Here is an 18,897-nt window from a genome sequence, read left to right on the forward strand (position 1 = left end):
TTCCTCTTAAACGACCCAATCTCAGGTACTCTGTTATATCAAAAAAAAAAAAGAAAGAAAGAAAGGAAAAAAGAAACTAGAGCAGTTTCCATAGCAGAAGACAACAGCCTGGGTGGCTTAAGCAGTGTCTTATGTTTTATGTCTGTCTTATGTCTCAGTGGGAGGACCTGGGGCCCACGGTCAGGATGCGGTGCAGCTGGTTTCTCCTGACGCCTCTCTCCATGGTTTGCAGATAGCTTCTTTCTGGCTGTTCCTTTGTCTGTCTACATTCATCATTCGTCCCTGGAGTCCCTTCTCTGAATGACACTGATCTTCTTTGATTGTGGTCATGCTCTTATGGCTTCATTTAACCTTAATTGCCTCTCTATTAGTCCTATCATGTCCAAACAGTGACACACTGGAATGACATAAGCACCCATGCCCAAAACACAGTAGACTAAAATTATTCATTTTAGACTTATACAGCTATCTGCAATGGGACAGATGCTAAAATGGCTGAGTTAGATATGATCCTGCAAGCTAGTGGGGAAAGGAGTCCTTCAAACAGAGCAATAGTAAGTGGGAAATTTGCTGAGCTTTGTAGTGAGCTCTTAGCAGAGGCTTATAATCTAGTCTTGCCAGAAAAAACAGAATTGCCAGTTCCATTTGAATTTCAAGTAATCATTTGTGTAGAGTACATGTATGGGAGCATATTTACGACACCCATCCCTTATCTAAAAGCTGAGTTCAACTGAGCATCTTGGGGGTTTTGTCGTTTGATAATTTTGAGGTGGGAACCAAAGAACCTATGGTGTATACTTGATGTTGATATTGACAAGCAGTAACATGTATGAGGGGAGATAGAGAAACAACAGTCAAACATGTCCAGCCTCAGGTGTTCTGTGTGTTCAGTGTGAAGGCAGCCTGCCATCCTGACCGAGTATCACTGCTGAAACCTGAATGTACTAGTTTGTTTATCTACGTTTTTACTTTGCTGCTTCCTTTTTATTGAAATTTATTTATTTATTTATTTGAGAGCAACAGACACAGAGAGAAAGACAGATAGAGGGAGAGAGAGAGAATGGGCGCGCCAGGGCTTCCAGCCTCTGCAAACGAACTCCAGACGCATGCGCCCCCTTGTGCATCTGGCTAACGTGGGACCTGGGGAATCGAGCCTCGAACCGGGGTCCTTAGGCTTCACAGGCAAGCGCTTAACCGCTAAGCCATCTCTCCAGCCCTGCTGCTTCCTTTTTAGAGCATGCTGATGGGTTTCAAACCCAGCTCAAACAGCTTTCCAACTTGTATCACTAGAGTCAGATCCTCCCCACTTAGAACATGGGTCTGTTCAGGATGAAGCTTCATCTTGTTTAAGCCAGAATAAATAATTCAGAAAGTAATTCCTAATTTAGTTTTGAATACATTTTTTAAAAGTATAAAAACAGTAATATAAAATTATGTATGTATACATGTGTTTATGCAGTGTGTCAGAAAATTTTCTAAAACCTTTATATATTCTAAATTGAAATAAAGCAAACCTATATGTTTGAAATAATGAGAATTCTAAGCATTTATTTGGGTATTTAAATATTTGAATAATTATAATAAAAATTACCTATGAAAATCTAAACATCAAATAATTCAAGACACTTAGCATCAGAATTAGGATTAGAATAAAAGTTTTCTAATACCTTAATATACGAAAACGCTGTGACTTTATACAATTTATAAATAACTAACACTGACTGGTTTAATGAAAAGATTTACAAATCAATTCAGTTTTAATGTCAGGGCATAATTTTATGTGAATAAGATAATTTATATAATCTTTCTTTATGTGTGTATATGTGAGCAGGTACCTATTGGTGGGGGTGCACTTGTGTGTTCAGGAGTATTCACATATGTGCATTTGTATGTGCAGGCCAGAAGATAACCTTAACATTGCTTTTCAAAAACATCATTAATTATTTTTTGAGACAGACTTTCTCACTGGCCAGAAGCCAATGAGGCTAAGCTGGCTTGCCAGCGAGTTCTAGGGAGTCTCGGTCTCTACCCTCCAAGAACTGGGATTTCAAGTTCACGCATCATGGCCAGAGTTTTCACTTGGGTTTTTGGAGAGTCAAGCTTACTTCTCTGTACTTCAAAGCAAGCACTTTAACAATTAAACTATTTTGTATGTTTTAATATATTTCATATACTCTAATAATGTTAATTTTATATAATCTTATGTCTTTTATTTTGAGTGCATTTAGTGTCTTTAAATGATCTTTAAGAAGATACTTATGTATGGGTGTACATATACGTAAATATTATATCTGAACAGATAGCTATGAATAACTTAGGAATGAGACCCATTTACTTAATGTTTACCATTCTCAGACTAAAGCAAAGAAAATAAAACCAGGGAGTAAGTACCTATTATTTCAAGGCATTATACCATAGATCTGCATTGCTTTAGAGGTTTATTACTAAAAATATTATTAAACTAGTGCTCTCAACTTGGACAAACATTTCTTTATTTTTCTTAAAACCTAAGAATTATTTTGAAAGCCATATGTGCTTTTCCTCTGGAGCAGAAGAGTCACAGCTTCCCTAAGAACATAAGAGACAACATAGTCCAGGAAGCAGGGCTGGCCCGGTTGTGTTGGTAACATCCTGCCAGTGTACTTTTTAGGGTATAAATGTTACTACAGAAGGCATTTCATGGAAAGGCAATCCATCATTTAGATGGCACCAATATGTGTATCTAGTAAGTCATGAAAATGCTTGGAATTTTTCTGATAAAACTTAAAAAAATGAATCATCAGGTGATGGGATTAAATCCAAAGTAAAGAATTCTGGAACTTTCTGTCTTAATCAGGGGTGGGCAGGTTGAGGTTATGACATCTTTGATAATGCATCCCAATGGATGCTAGGAAGTGCTCATAGAGGATAAGAACATAACTTACATCTCAAGAAAATTAGAAGAATTTGCTGAGGGAATGACATGTGAGCTGACTTCAAGATGGACAATTAGGTTCTCTCCACTGTGAGATCAATAAAGATGCTTCCTGACTGAGAAGCCTCTGAAAACGTATAGGAGGTGTAAAGGCAACGTGGGTCTGTGCCAGTCAGGATGAAGCTACTTAGGAAGTGGGAGCAAGAGGGGAGAGCATCATTGCAGAATGGCCACACACAAGAGGACAGCCATATTTTAAAAGTCCTCACTCTTGACATTGACAATGACATGGGAACACAAAGTAGAGTGGAGGTGCTTCCCAGGGCTTGGAGTAGGAAATAATGGCTGAATGGTCAACAAACATGGCAGCATCTTAGAGAAGTCAAGTTTGGAGAAGAGGACTGTGAGGGTCTTTGACAAACCTTTCCACCTCTTAAGTGCCAGTGAGAATAGCAGCAGACAACAGTCCACACATAGAAAAACTATCTTGTAAAACCCAAAATGTAAACTAGCACTAACAAAACCTTTAGGCTAAGAACAGCCCCTTACTGACTGACAGACCACCCCAGGCCTGGGAGTCTATTCATTGTAATTTTTTCTGCTTGTTATCATGAATATTATTGAATTATTTATAAAGATTGTAAAGGATATAACTGGGTAGAATATTTTTAAAAATACTTATTTCATCATATTAAAGACACTTTTAAATAAAAAGGTTAAATACAATTATAAAGATCTTTTTCTCTTCTTTTTTTATTTACTAGTATTTTTATTAACAACTTCCATGATTGTAAGCAATATCCCATGGTAATGCCCTCCCTCCCCCACTTTCCCCTTTGAAACTCCATTCTCCATCATATCCCCTCCTCCTCTCAGTCTGTCTTTTATTTTGATGTCATGATCTTTTCCTCCTCTTATGATGGTCTTGTGTAGGTAGCATCAAGCACTGTGAGGTCATGGGTATCCAGGCCATTTTCTGTCTGGAGGAACACGTTGTAAGGAGTCCTACCCTTCCTTTGGCTCTTACATTCTTTCTGCCACCTCTTCTGCAATGGACCCTGAGCCTTGGAAGGTGTGATAGAGATATTGCAGTACTGAGTACTCCTGTCACTTCCCAGAACCATTATGCTTTCAGAGTCATCCCAAGGTCACTGCCATCTGAAAAGAGAAGGTTCTCTACCAAAAGTGAGAGTAGCATTAATATATAGGTATGAATATTAAGAGAAGTGCTTCCTGGGCAGTTTGAAGAGCATAGTATATACAGGTAGCCAGATAGCAGCAGACGTTACAACCCTAGGACTCATGACTACCCCTGTTTTAGGTTGTCAATATCAGGGATGCATTCCCTCCCATGGAGCAGGCCCCCAGTCCAATTAGAGGGCAGTTGCTTTCCACCATGACAGATGTGCCACTATTGCACCCATTGGCTCATTTGGCCTGGCTGGCAAAATATAAGGCTTGCAGTGTCCACTGTTGAGTATCTTCACTGGTGATTTCTCTCTCTCCCATTGAACTTCATGCAGTGTGCCTTTTTCCAGCTTTCTGTCAGCTGGTCTACATGAAGGTTATCAGCTCAGTTCCAGCAGGATTTTTCAGTGTCCTTGCAGCCCAAGTATGTGGAGTCTTCAACAATAGGGTCTTACCATCTATTCTGGGTGAGAAACCAAGGGCCTTGGCAATGGCCTGTAATGTTTTGGGAGCATCAGGGACCTCCCTGGCCAACAACTCACTGGAAGGTATCTCATCCCTGGCACTGAAAACTTTCTAGTAACAATCTATGGCTCCTGAGTGTTCCATTGACCAAAAAAGTAGGTTTCCATATGATTTATTTATATCATCTTAGATTTTGATTATTCCTCTGTCCACCTTTCCTTTATTCAATCTCTTCCCCTGACCTCACTTTGGGCCTTCTCACCCCCATTAATCTCTTCTTCTACTTACATACATACAATGCCATCCTATTAAGTACCCCCTCCCTTCCTTTCTCTTCCCTTTATAGCTCTTTTCTAGCTTCCTGGCCTTTGTTACTGAATTTTCTTCCTACTCACACAGAAGTCCAATCATCCATATCTAGGATCCACATACGAGAGAGAACATGCTACGTTATAAAGTCGTTACACTGAAATGACAACCAAAACTAAGTTTTATTTGGTCTGTGGCATCTTGAGTCAGTAAAAAGCATAAGTATTTTTTACCTAAAGCTGTGTGCAAAATCTCTGAGTCTGTTAATATGAGTGCTATGATGACTTACTTCCTCTGCAAAGGGTCCATTGGTGACAATAGAGATGAAAACCTTAAGAATATTTTTCTGTTTATTCATACAAGTGTAAAAACAGCTTGCTAAAAACAGAAGCTGATAGGAAAGTACATAGTAAGATTTCATTAATTCCATTAATGTGCCAAATACCAAAATGGAACAGTTATCTGTTTATCACATTCTCTTATAATAAATCTACCTGCTCAAAAATGAGGGCAAACTTCCAGAAATGTCATCTGTATCATCCACACACTGTGCTGGCATTTAACAAGAGTCAGAGCCTGGCTATCAACATGAGGTGATTAAAGCAGAAACCCATGAGATTGGAAGTTGTTGTCTGGGTTGGGGGGAGTTCCAGACATGATGTTTAAAAGCAGCAATTGGTGGAAAATGGAATTTCTCATTTGTACTCAAATTAAATCCACTCAATAAGCTAAATTTGCAAGCATAATTTGAAATGGCAACTAAGAAATATAGAAAATTAAAACACCATAGATCACAGTTTGCTTCATCAGACTGACATCAAATAAAATGCCATAGAAGTGATTATTCATATATAATAACCCTAAGGAATACCACTTGATAAAAGTAATTGAGTAATTTTGCAATATTTGTCAATAGTAAACTGTTAAAATATATCTTCTCTGATATATGCATAAGAATACATATTAACTATTTATCAAATCATTCATTAGAACTTGGGGAAAATAATAAATTATATAGACTCCTAGGATATGAAGAAGACTGGCCAAATAAGCTAGTAGATATACTTAAAGTCTTCAAAACTAAATTTTAGGAATATTTAATGAGAAAAATTTCCCAGTGTAATGCTATGTGAAAAACATGATATGAAACATATGTAATCTTTACACTATAACCTTAAACGAATGCAAAAAAAAGACTATTATGTCAATCCTTTGTGTATGACCAAGGTATGGTGAATTATATGTTCTTATATTTTCTTTCTACATTTTCCAAATGTTTAATTGTAAGCATGCATTAATTTTATATGCTGAATAAATCAATGAATAGAATTTTAAGAAAAGCAAAATTATGAGTCCAACCTGTCAATTTGTTCTTCTATCATTACTACTATTTCTTCTCTCTGAGAGAGTGGTAATATCACCCTGCTATAGCTCACATGGTCTGATGGCTAACCATGTGCAGTCTAAGACAATGTGATTTCTAATTTTCCTCTTTCAAAAGCTCTTCAGAGTGTTCCCACTTCCATTTAGGGTGTCCACATTACCATGCAGGGCACTCTATTTCCTGGGAGCTGCTTCCACAGGGACAGTCTCACATGGTTTTCCATGATGTCTGTTATGTCATTTTCAAAGGCTATTCTAATGTCCATTTAATTTTTTTAATTAAATTGCTTGAGTTCAAGCAGTTCATAACAGTCACTCTGCTTGCCTGAGAATGCTGGGAATCTGCTCCTTCCCTGGGTATGTGTTTCTTAGAATGAGTGGACACTCTTCGTGTCATCTTTCTGTTACATCACACATATTCTTCAGAGCATCTTGTTTTATACTCTCACTGGACATTTTTATCTATATCTGAAATATTCATAATCATCTTCAACAGGATGCTGAATCTAAAGCCAAGCAAAATTGCTCATCTTCATTTTCCCTTTGTCTGTGAAAAACAGTGTCAATATATGGCTCCTGTGTAATGTCTATGTATTAAGAGCATAAATTAAAGAATTGCATCAACAAGGAATGTTTCATGTTGTGTCAAGAAATTGGCCAGGAAGTAGCAGTACACATGCATGTCTGCATTGAACTTTGAGTTCTGTAGATGCCAGAGAAAGGTCACTTGTGTGGTTTAGAAGCTGAAGTGGAAGGTTGTATTAGTTTTCTGGGATTTTCACAATGACACATTAACAACTGTGTGGTTCAAAACAGAAATTCATTTCCACATCATCCAAACCTGTCTAGACCAGACAAAGATTACTGCTGGTTCCTTTTGAACCTGAGAAGGATCTGCTCAAGGAGCCACCTTGTTTGTAGACAGCCATCTTCTCCCTGTGCCTCTTTTTATCAGTGTCCCTTTATGTCCTTTTGCATGGCCTTGTCTTGATAAGGGCATAAGTGTACTAGACCTATTGGAAGTAGACGGTGCTGTAATTCATTATAACCAATCATGACTAACTGCATATGCAAAGTCCCTTTTCCCAAATAAGGTCACAGTCTGAGGTACTGGAGACTGGGACTTAAACACATGAATTTGAAGTTGAGGATGGGGGGGGGGTGGGCAGTATTCAATCCAAAGATAGTTAGGAGTAGTTTTGCTTTTTCTTTTTCTTTTTTAGGCAGGATCTCAGTCTTGTCCAAGCTAACCTGGAACTCACTCTGTAGTTCTCGTCTGATTTAAACTTATAGTGATTCTCTAAATTCAGCCTCCAGAGTGTTGCAAAAAGAAAATTTTTATATGACGTTAGTTGAAAATAATTATTCTTCCATAGAAAATTCATCTAGGAGAGACAGGAAGACAAGGGAGTTCGGAGAAGGCAGAAGGAACACACAAATGTGGGAAGATACTGAGATTGTATGGGTGTGTTTGGGAAGAGAATGATAGTTGGTCCAGGCATGTAGCCCCTGCTCAGAAGTATGGGACTGATAGTGAAAACACCAGGGACCCACTGAGGAAATTTACACGTGTTCTACTTGACTGATTACTAGGATAGCACTGTGACTTTTGTGAAGCATATTTTGTCCATTGCAGGACCTCTTTGTTTGAACATACTCTTTTCATCTCAATAGCCCACTTGTCTTTTAGTTTTTTCCAGTGCTTCCTGCAAAATGTTTGATACTTGTTTTATTCTCTTAGTTCTCTCAAACTCTTGGTTCTAACAATCTTTTAAATAATTTAATTCAATAACAAGTTTTCTTTCATTAACAATGAAAGTTCTGTTTATATCATTTGTTACTTATAAATTGAACCAATGAGCACATAAAGTTCAGAATATTGTAAACTGGTATTTGAAATTCACTTTAATCCCATATCATAACATAGTAATGAAAAGAAATTCTTACTACTTACAAAACTATTCAGTTTTAAAATGAGCCTCTGATTCTGCCATTTTCAGTTTTCATGAACTTTTCATTTAGTAATTGTTCTATTTGTGAGTGCATTCTTGCATGCCTTTGCTCCCTTCGCAGAAAGCTTCCAAAATCAGTTCTTATTTTAACTCTTCTTATAGCCCGAGGATGACATAAGACAGGTTTGTATGTTTCATAACTCTTAAAAATCTTCCCAATTATAAGCCGGGTATGGTGGTGCACACCTTTAATCCCAGCACTTGGGAGGCAGAGGTAGAAGTATCACCATGAGTTCGACACCACCTTGAGACTAATTAATTCCAGGTCAGCCTGGACCAGAATGAGACCCTACCTCGAAAAAAAAAAAAAAAAAAAAACCCTTCCTAATTATAAAATGACTGCCTAGATTTATACCTAAAGCAACTTAATTGAGTAAAAGATTATCACTAACAACCCTGTATGTTTTATGAGTCTAAAAATTGCAGTACTTGTTCTAATTATCCTGAAGGCACATGCACAATTATTGTCAGCATTAACTAAAATATTAATGAACAACATTCTAAGAATATGATTGAAGAACATGAAGAATCATTAATATTTATTTCTTTAGGTCATTTGTATGAGACATAAAAGAGGGGTATTCCACCTTCTCCTGTGAAGTGTACTGTACTGACACTGTGTCCTCACATAGGGAAGATGCTGAGACAAGACCTTTAGCTTTATGGAAGTCCTTTCCCACTTATGCTCACCAAAATTCTTGCACAGGTGTCTACAGTAATATGTATAGTGTTTCACAGAAAGCAGAATTTTCAAAAGTACCCACAAATTTTCTATATACTGATTCTTATTAAAGAAAATAAAATATATAAAGGTACTATTAACTAAATTTAAGAAAATTTTAAAAAATGGGCTGGAGAAATGGCTTATCAGGGACCTAGGTTCAGTTCCCCAGTAACCACATAAGGCAGTTGCACAAGGTGGTGCATGCATCTAGAGTTCACTTGAAGTAGCTAGAAACCCTGGTACATCCATTCTATCTGCCTGTCTGTCTGTCTGTCTCTCTCTCTGTTAAATAAAGAAAGAAGATCTTATAGATGTCTCTGACTTCTCAGAGAGCATATGGAAACATGGTCCTTGTCATAATCTGTCATCATTAGGAACATAAGTCATCATCTTATACTTTGTGCTACACAATAAAACTTTTTAAGAGAGCACAGCAGCTGGGGCTAGAAAGATTGCTTAGTGGTTCAAAGAGCTCACTCAAAAAGCCTTCCAGCAAGGACTCAATTCCTCAGTGTCCATGTAAAGCCCAAGTGGTGCATGTGTTGTGTCTGGAGCTCATTTGTAGGGGAAAGAGACCCTAACATACACATATTCTTTGTCCATGTCTCTGTATCTCTCTGTCTCTCTCTTTCATCTGTAAACAAATAAAAATATTACAAAAAAGGTAAGCACATCACTTGAACAATTTGTTCAAGGCTCAATCTAGTAAATAGCCTCTCTCTTCCAGTCTTTATTCTGCACCTCCATGTGAACAAATCTTTAGATATCATTCCAAAACATTACATTATTACTTGAAAGAAGTTATCTCTTAGAGAGTACACCAATTCTTAGAAATTTATTTTATCTTATGGTTCTTGGCTAAGGTTTGCAACTTTCCTGGAGGCCAGAGTCCTCAAACAACATAACTGGAACAGTTTATTACTGAATTAGAACTTTCCCCTTAAGTCTGACTATTTTAATCTGATATTGAAATTTATTTTGTAGTGTCTCTATAGCTGTATTTTCTGACTTAACCAGTGAAAGAGCCTGACCCTTTAAAGCTACCAAAATGAGAATTAAATTTCAGCATCAGTTTCGAATGGGGCACAAACATTCAAAGTATCACAACCTGAGCCCTTAAATGCTAATGTATTCTGTTTATTTCTTGGAAGTACTACAACTTACAGCGAAGAAGGCTGGAGATGCAGCTCAGCAGTGCAGCACATGAACGGCCTTGTGCTACCTCTAGCCCTACCACCAGGAATATTCATATTCACAAGAAAGAAAGATGTAGATTCAGTGAAGCCTTTAGAGCTGAATAATACACATAAATTTTAGATCAGACAATTTCTTTATTACTGTATAAAATCAAAATCATCATTTAACTTAGTTTTATCTCACTTCCCGGTAGTAAATATATATGTTGAGATGTAAAAACATGATCAATATTACATAGCACTTAGCATAAAACAAAAATATGAATTTATTTGCTAACTTTGTTCAATATATTTCCCTCTGCTATTCCTTGTTTTCCCAAGCATATGACCCTAACCCAGTAACTAGTACATAAAAGGGGCAACAAAAGATGGCTCCATGTATAAAACCACAAGAATTATAGCACAAATTATAAAAGCAAGAAGAAAAGCAGCCTGATACAGAGGAGAAGCTTAGTAAATATTTCCAATTTCTGCTTTAGACAAATTGAGTTGTGTTTAAATTATCCATCTCATTAAACAGTTAGGATGAAATTGAGAGTTATGGTCCATATGAGAACTCACTCATAGAAAGAGGTTCTTTGAAGTCAATTGATGAAGATTCCTAGGAAGGTCATGTAGAAAAGAGAAGCACAGATGTCCTTCAATAAAGAAACATACAAGAGACCTTGGAGATATTTGATGAGCTTATCTTAAAACTGATTGCTGTGTTACGTGTGTGTGCATGTGTGTATGTGTGTGTGTGTGTATGTTTGTGCATGTGTGTATGTGTGTGTGTGTATGTTTGTGCATGTGTGCATATGAGTGTGCACACACTCTGTGTGTGTACGCACATGCACACACACACACACCTACCATGAGTGCTTACATGTCTGTGGAGGTCAAGAGGACCCTCAGATACACCACCACCCCCCATTGTGGGAGACAGGATCTCTCAATGGCCTTGAACTCAACAAATTGTCTAGCCTAGCCAACCAGCAAGACCCCAAAATCTGTCTGTGTCTGACTCCTCTGCACAGGAGCTACAAGTGCATACCACAATCCCCTCAGGATTACAGGAATCGTACCCAGGTCCTCAGGCTTGCAAGACCAAGCTGTCCCCCAGCCCTGCTCTCCTTGATCTCTTTACTTGATGGCTGATATTAATTAGCATTAAAATCCATGAGGAGGAGACTTGTCCCAGATAGCCCTGTCATGCCAGGGATCAAAAAACAGAAAACAATTGCAAGCTGTGTTATTATAATGGCAAAAGGAAAACAAGCCCATGGAATCTGATTAGGTTTGAAATGTAATCATTTCAATCAAGAAACAAAACAAAAAACAAACAAGCCTCTGATTCTGCATTTGGCATCCAAGAATCCTCAGTTGATTACCTTGATACCAGGTTTCAGAGAGTGCTCCAGGTTAAGTAATGGCTTTAAAGATGTTTGTTTTAAGTAGGACCTGGAGAAAGCTTGGCAGACTTTCATATCCCTATGGCACATTTAGAGAGGCAAACGCATTCCCAGAGAATAATCTAGAAATATTTGTCACTTGAAAGAATGCAACTGTGCCAACTAAAAAGGACAACCTGCATATTTGTCACAGGAAATCTTGGGAAGTTTGAGTTTTACTTTGTTCTGTTGCTTTCTAGGCATGGAATATTAGGCAAGGTCAAGATGGACAGGCCTGAGATCGTCAGAATGAACAGGCATTGACAGTCAGATGTTTGGCACATGTGCTGTCACTGTTTGTACTGAATTCTGCAGGCAAAATTCCCAGGTGACTGAAATGTCCTTTGGCTTGAATTCTTAGTAGGGTGGGATGAAACAGAATACAGCAAAATAAATTTTCCTGTTGCTTCACCTTGGTCAGGGCTTGCTAACAAGCCCTGCTGTTCAAATGTGTTTGACTCCATGGTAGACTGTTGAAAAGGAAGCTGCAGAAGACACGGTGACTAGAGACAAGAGAGAATCCCATGTAGGATTCAACTCAGCCAGAGAAATATGTAATTCAAGAAAGAAGGGAATCCATGCTGGGTATGAAGCAGAAGTGATGTTCTTATTTTTTTTATTTCAAAGAATGTACTGGATGAGCTTCAGCCAACAGAAATGCACACCTTATTTCCTCTTCATGTTTTCAGCCCCTTTGAAAACTAAGAATCTAAGAATTTCTTTTCTGTTTTGTTTGATGTTTTGAGACAAGATCTCACTTTGCAGGCCAGGCTGGCTGGCCTTGTATTCACAATCTTCCTGCCTCCCCTCCCCGGTGCTAGGATTCCAGGTGTCTACTATTCTGCCCAGCAGAACTTCCATTTGAAATGTGTGGGCTGTGTGGTGACCTGAGAAATCAAGTTGCTATAGAGTCAATGTATCAAGTCTGAGTGTAACACCACCTGGATTTGTGTGTCCACATTTTAGAAAAGCCCCAAACTGTTCTTCTCTTAGTGGTATGTATGATGTGAGCTTCTCTTAATTGTATATGTAACATGTTAGTAATTTCTTGCATAATGTGCTATACCCAATTTCTGAGACACTTTCCCTGTCTACCTTACTATGTTTTCTTTCTCTGGATATACTGAAAAAGTATTTGACATTAATAATTGAATAAGAGAAAAAAGCTATGTTCCTCATTACTACCTTCTTGCTCGTTTCACCTTGAAAGTGCTCTGTGTGCAAATCATGGTCAGATGTGCATGTGTTTACTAGAAGACTTATGAATGCACATCTTTGTCTTTGCAAGTGCTCGGCTGCTGGTCTATGTGCATCTCTGTCAGTGTGGGGCAGTCCACTGCTGGAAGTGCACAGCCGCTTTGTATAAAGACATGTGAGTCCAGCTTAGGTCTCCCAAATGTGCTGTGACCTTATACATATCAAATACCCACTAACTCTTAATTACTTTATCAGTAAAATATGGTGCTTATTTTTTATGAAAGAAAAAAAATTACAAGATGACAGATTGTAAATTGGCTTGAAATTTCAGACTATACAAATAATCTGAGCTGGAGAGACCTAGGTTCCACTCTCTAGGACCCAAGTAAGCCAGATGACAAGGGGGCACATGCATCTGGAATTCGTTTGCAGTGGCTGGAGGCCCTGCATGGCCATTTTCTCTCTCTCTCTCTCAATCTCTCTCTCCCTATTTCTGTATATTTCCTTCTCAAATAAATAAATAAAAATACATACTTTTAAAAAACAGTTATAATCTTCAGCTCTCCTATTCATTTAATTATACAGCTAATTTTGAACCTGGTTCGAGATAAGTTCTAGATAAGTTGCCAGAAATACATATATTGAACAAGCTAGACATGTACCATATCCTTATAGAGCATTCAACATAGTTTATAAGACTCATTTTTGAGAAATTAAAATGTCATCATAGTAAATTACAGCAAGTGATTGTATATCACATTCATATATTGTGAGAATTATTACTTATCTTGACAAATAAGATTGAAATTATAAGCTGTTCCACCCACTTAATTTGATTTTTTTATGTAAACAAAGAGACTGTACCTTTGTATCCTATGCAGAAGTATGACTCAGTTGAGCCTAGTGTAATAAAGGTCATGTAATCTTAGGAGTCATGAATGCATAGACCACAAGAAATGAGGAGAAAATGGGACTTGGCCACATAGGGAAGAGCTGAGTATATGGACATAGAAGGCTAAAGACAAACAACAGAGCTACATCATACCTAGTAGCCATAGTAAACAGTATAGAATTTTCCTTAAGAGGAGAGAGAGGATCTATTAAACTACTTTCATCCAAGAGGACAGAATAATCATATTTGTGTATTCAAAACATCACTGCACTGAGGAAGAACAATAGAAAGGCAGACACAGACATAGATGCAAAATATAGAGTGAGGGGCTGTCAAGGTGAAGACAAGCCAGATGCAGGAACATTCACGGTATTTAGTGATTAGAACCTGGTGATTGCTAAATGTCAGAAGTGAAGAAATGGGAGGAATTACAGCAATTCCCAAGTTGCTGACTTGTGAAATTAGGTGGATAATAGAGCCATTCTGATATTGAGAGGTTTGGGTAAGGCAGTAATTTCTTCAGCCTTAACAACAGAGCTCCAAGTTCTCTGGGTATGTTAAATGAGCTTGCATATGATGATCTGCTGGAGGTCACACAGCCAGGCAGATTGTTCTGTAGCTCAAGATCTTGACCACCATGATGTATGAGCTCTCACGGCATCACTCAGGCATGAGTGTGCTGTGCTGGTGAGGCCTTTAGAACATAAAGTACCAATTAAAAGGGAAATGAACCTGTTAGGGGAAATAAATGAATCCATCCACTTACTTCTTAGGTAATGTCAAATGAAGTGAAAGTTGAGAAAGGTAAACAAGTCTGTTAAGGAAGAGTGTACATATAGAAGTATAATATGCCTAGAGGAAATGAACTTATGAAACCCATACCTGTGTAGGAAAAGATTGGCTACTCAAGAGTGAAAGGAAGAAACCTACATGAGAAGGTGAGGGTGTGGGGCCATTACAGTGCAATGTAAAATGGACCAACAGAAGAGCACATTTACAAAGTAAGATTGTGACATTTCTGCTCAGAACTGCACAAGATTACCAGGTCAACTAAGGAGCAATTAAAAGGATAAAGAAATTGAAAGGAAACCTTCCATTAGACATGGAAGTTTTGCTGGGTTTTCTTCCTTTCTTAATTACTTACTTTCTTTTTTCTTTTCTTTTCTTTTTTTTTTTTTTTTTCAGAGTCTTACTGAAACTCAGGCTGACCTGGAACTCACTCTATAGTCCAGGTTGGCCTTGAACTCAAAGCAATCCTCCAACCTTAAAAATTACTGAGTTTTCTATCCTTACAAACAAGACCTCACTAAATTATAATGAATTTAAAATATATGTGTCTACTAATGTGGAGAACACAGAGAAGATTTTGGTAGATAACATTTAGCATACTTTTACAAACCAACACAACACAATTTATGCATTGCTAAGTACATTGTAAAATACTCATGAAGGGACATGAATTGGTTTGCCTCATAGATCCCCTTAGAATATTGAAGAACCAAGAACCATGCAATAAATTAAAGAGACATTGTGCTAAAAGAAATTAGACAGAAAGTCTGTGTACAAAGGAGTATGGCTCTAGCCCAGGTAGACAATCAGATCATTCTTTTCCAGAATTTTCTTTGATTTGATGCCAGCTCACTTTGCCCTGAAACCTGTCACACACACAAAGTTTCCAATTTTCTTCTTAGAGCTTCATTAAGCGGTGGAGGACAATCAAGGATCACCAGATATTTATGGAAAACATCTATGCTGAGAAAGGAAGAAAAGATCAGAGAGGAAATAGAACCCAGGGGTGATATAAGTACCAAGAGAAAAAAAATCAGAGAGAAATAAAGATGATGTAGTACCCAATATGTTAAAGGATCCTATGAAAAAGTGACATTCAGCAAACAGCATATAACTCTCCTACAGTATAAAATACACTGCCAGATTAAAGGCCTATTACTCTCTGGGTTTACAAGATACACTGGAGAGAATATCCCATAAAATAAAATGAAAGAACAATAGAGATATTATAAGAGAACATATAATTCACTTGTAGGATAAATCTATTTTTCATCATGAGATGGCCCCAAGTATATGAGGGTCAGCTGCAGTGGTGTTTGAATGTAAAATGTCCCCCATAGACTCATGTGTTTGAACATTGGTCACTAGTTGATGCACTCTTTAGGAAGGTTGTGAAACCTGTAGAAGGAGGATTTCTGCCTTAACTGCTAAGACTCCTGTTCACTTTCTGATCTCTGACTGCAGTGACCAGCTGTAATCCCTATCCTGTCATATTCCTTGCCTACTATGAAACTTCCTCTCATAACTGTACACCAAAATAGACCTTCCCTTGGTTAAGTTGCTTCTGGCCACATATTTGTGTATAGCAATGCAAAAGTAACTAGTACGCAGGATGAATATAAGTACATGTTCTCTTGTTCAGCTTGTTGGGATGTCAGCAAAGAAAACAGCTAATGAAGAGGAAGAAATAATGACAAGATTGATCAGAATTGCTAAGTCAGTACTTCCAGAATGAAAGATGTCATCAAAGCCAAGAACAATGAGTCAAAAGAAAAAAAGATCTTATTGTCTTGAATTTTCTCAACTGAGGATGGAACAAAATTTTAAAATAGTGTGCTGGACAAGTTGGGACTGAAATAGGACTTAGTATATAAAATAAAACAGGGTTATCTTGCAAGCTAGAAAATAAATCCAAAATGCCTCCAAATTTGTGAAGAAAAAGTATTGCTCATCTAGAAATCTGTGTCCAGCTAACTTTCAATCATTTGTAGGTAAAATAAAATCATTTTCAGATATGCAAGCTCTCAAAAAGTACCTTCTACAAATACTTTCTCAGGAAGTAAATGGGTGTTATAATCTACCAAACTGAAAGAATAACTCTTGTCAGAAGAAAATGCAAAATCCAGAAAATAGAAAATTTAACACAGGAAAAACATGCCAACTTCACAGACAAAAGTGAAGAAAGAGTCCCAGATGACAACTCTGTGGGGTCTGGGAAAACACCTGCTGCAGACATAAGCAGGGATGCAGTTTTCCCAAAGGACTACTAGGAGGAAGAGGTTATATGCATGTGACTACACTGAGACACAAGTCAGAAAATAATCAGTGAAAGGTACAAGGTACAGAGAGTAAACAACATAAACAAGGCACTTTTTAACCCTAAGGACATGCAAAGAAGCATAAAAAACTAATATGGTTTAAATACAGTATACAGACATGATGAAATTAGTTAATTGATACTATTTAAGTTTTTTAATATTTACTTGCATTTATTTATTTGGCAGAGAAAGGAGGAGAGAGAGAGAGAGAGAGAGAGAGAATGAGCATTCCAGGGCCTCCAGCCACTGCAAACAAACTCCAGACACATGCACCCCCTTGTGCATCTGGCTAACATGGGTCCTGGGGAATCAAACCTGGGTCCTTTGGCTTTGCCAGCAAATACCTTAACCACTAAGCCATCCCTCCAGCCTGATACTATTTATTTAAAACCAATGGTTGTTCAGATATTTTGATTGTTTAGAAGTATATGAAAATTTATTACAAGAAAGATAACATCCACTCCTACCACCTTATAATATACTAGATTCATCATTTAGAAACAAGAAGTGGGGCTGGAAGATGGCTTAGCAGTTAAGGTACTTGCCTGCAAAGCTTAAGGACTCATGTTCAACTCTCCAGATCCCACATAAACCAGATGCAAAGTGGTGCAAGTGTGCAAGTTCACAAATGCACACAAGGGGGTGCACACATCTGGAATTCAATTGCAATGGCTGGAAGCCTTGGTATACCCATTCTCTCTCTCTCTCTCTCTCTCTCTCTCTCTCTCTCTCTCTCTCTCTCTCTCTCTCTCTCTCCTCTCTCTCCCTGTCTCTCTCTCCTCCTCTCTTTTTCTCTCTTGCTTCCTCTAGACATAAAAAAAGAAGTGGAACTACAATCAAGGTATTTGGGAGGTGTTGTAAAGATGATTCAAAGTTATTTTGCATGAAGAACTTAAATCAAGAAGGGCTCATGAAGCAAGTATCAAAATCATGAATGGATAAAAAGGAGCTTTTTAGAGATTAGTAAGTGAATGATATGAGAAAGAATAGAACGATGTTACTAGGTAATGAAACCATTAAGTATCAGGGTTTAAGAGGACAAGTGAAGGCAACCAGCTTTTAGAATAAAAGGAGAGAATAGAGAAAACTGTCCTTCTACCTGGGAATGAGCATGTGACATGGAATTTTAGTTTGCTTCACTTTAAAAGACTGTAAGAGCATTCATTGTCAGGACTGAGGCACAGGAGGAGGAAGAAGAGAATGAATACAGTCCAAGCATTCAGAGGGAGTAGATAAGAGAGACCCAGGCATGGAAAGAGCTCATTGCATTGTGGTGAGCTTACACTTTGGGTCAGTGAAAGGCAAAGCAGGACTACATAAACTAAACTCCAAATGGCTCAAGTGCAAATCTCGATATTCTTATTTCTCTTACTTTTTAATAAAAGCTCTGCAGTTGTAGAAACAAATAGATCACAGGAAATGTCAGCACAACAGGATACATAAAAAGCTGTACATGACACACATGAACTGTTGATTCAGCTGTGGCCTTGCAGGAGGGAGAGAGACGGAGCTGCCATGGTCAGTTGTATAGCATCTCTGCTGGATGGCCCATGTGGCTGCACCCTTCTCACATTAAAAATTGGGGATTCTCTCAAGACATCTCCCTATGCCCACAGCCTCACTTCTTACCTCCTGTTAAAACCTCACAAGTCTCTGGATTTGGTTATTTGTCTTCCCAACCTACCTCTTGTCTTTATGCTCTGCTATCATCACAGTATAAGTTATCATCATTGATCTATGCAACTAAACATATAGCACACACATTTACTAGATGTCAATATATCACATGCTTATTAAGGGTGTAATGGGATGGATGCTTAATATGTGCTGCCTCCCAGGTAGGGACATGAAGACATCAACCCCAGTCAAGAATTCCAGGAAGGTCAGGTAAGACAAAACTCAGTCTTATGATTCAAACTCCCAGAAATGGGAAGTGTAGGAGTTTGAGATAGAAGGTGATGGAAAAGGAAAGCAATCATTTTAATGTTTTTAGTTGGCTTTCTACAGAGTTCCATGTGAAAACAACCATCTGTAAGTGCTTATTCAAGAACTTGTCCCCAGAATATCCCTGCACTAATTT

At 37.9% G+C, this 18,897-nt stretch overlaps 1 protein-coding gene across 17 annotated transcripts in view; it reads left to right on the forward strand.

Annotated features, from left to right (window-relative positions):
* Window positions 1-18,897, forward strand: part of Lrrc7 (leucine rich repeat containing 7) — a 468,470-nt gene that overhangs the window by 140,027 nt on the left and 309,546 nt on the right. The window lies entirely within an intron of this gene.

Source organism: Jaculus jaculus, chromosome 19 (assembly GCF_020740685.1).
Source record: "Jaculus jaculus isolate mJacJac1 chromosome 19, mJacJac1.mat.Y.cur, whole genome shotgun sequence".
Lineage (NCBI taxonomy): Eukaryota > Metazoa > Chordata > Mammalia > Rodentia > Dipodidae > Jaculus > Jaculus jaculus.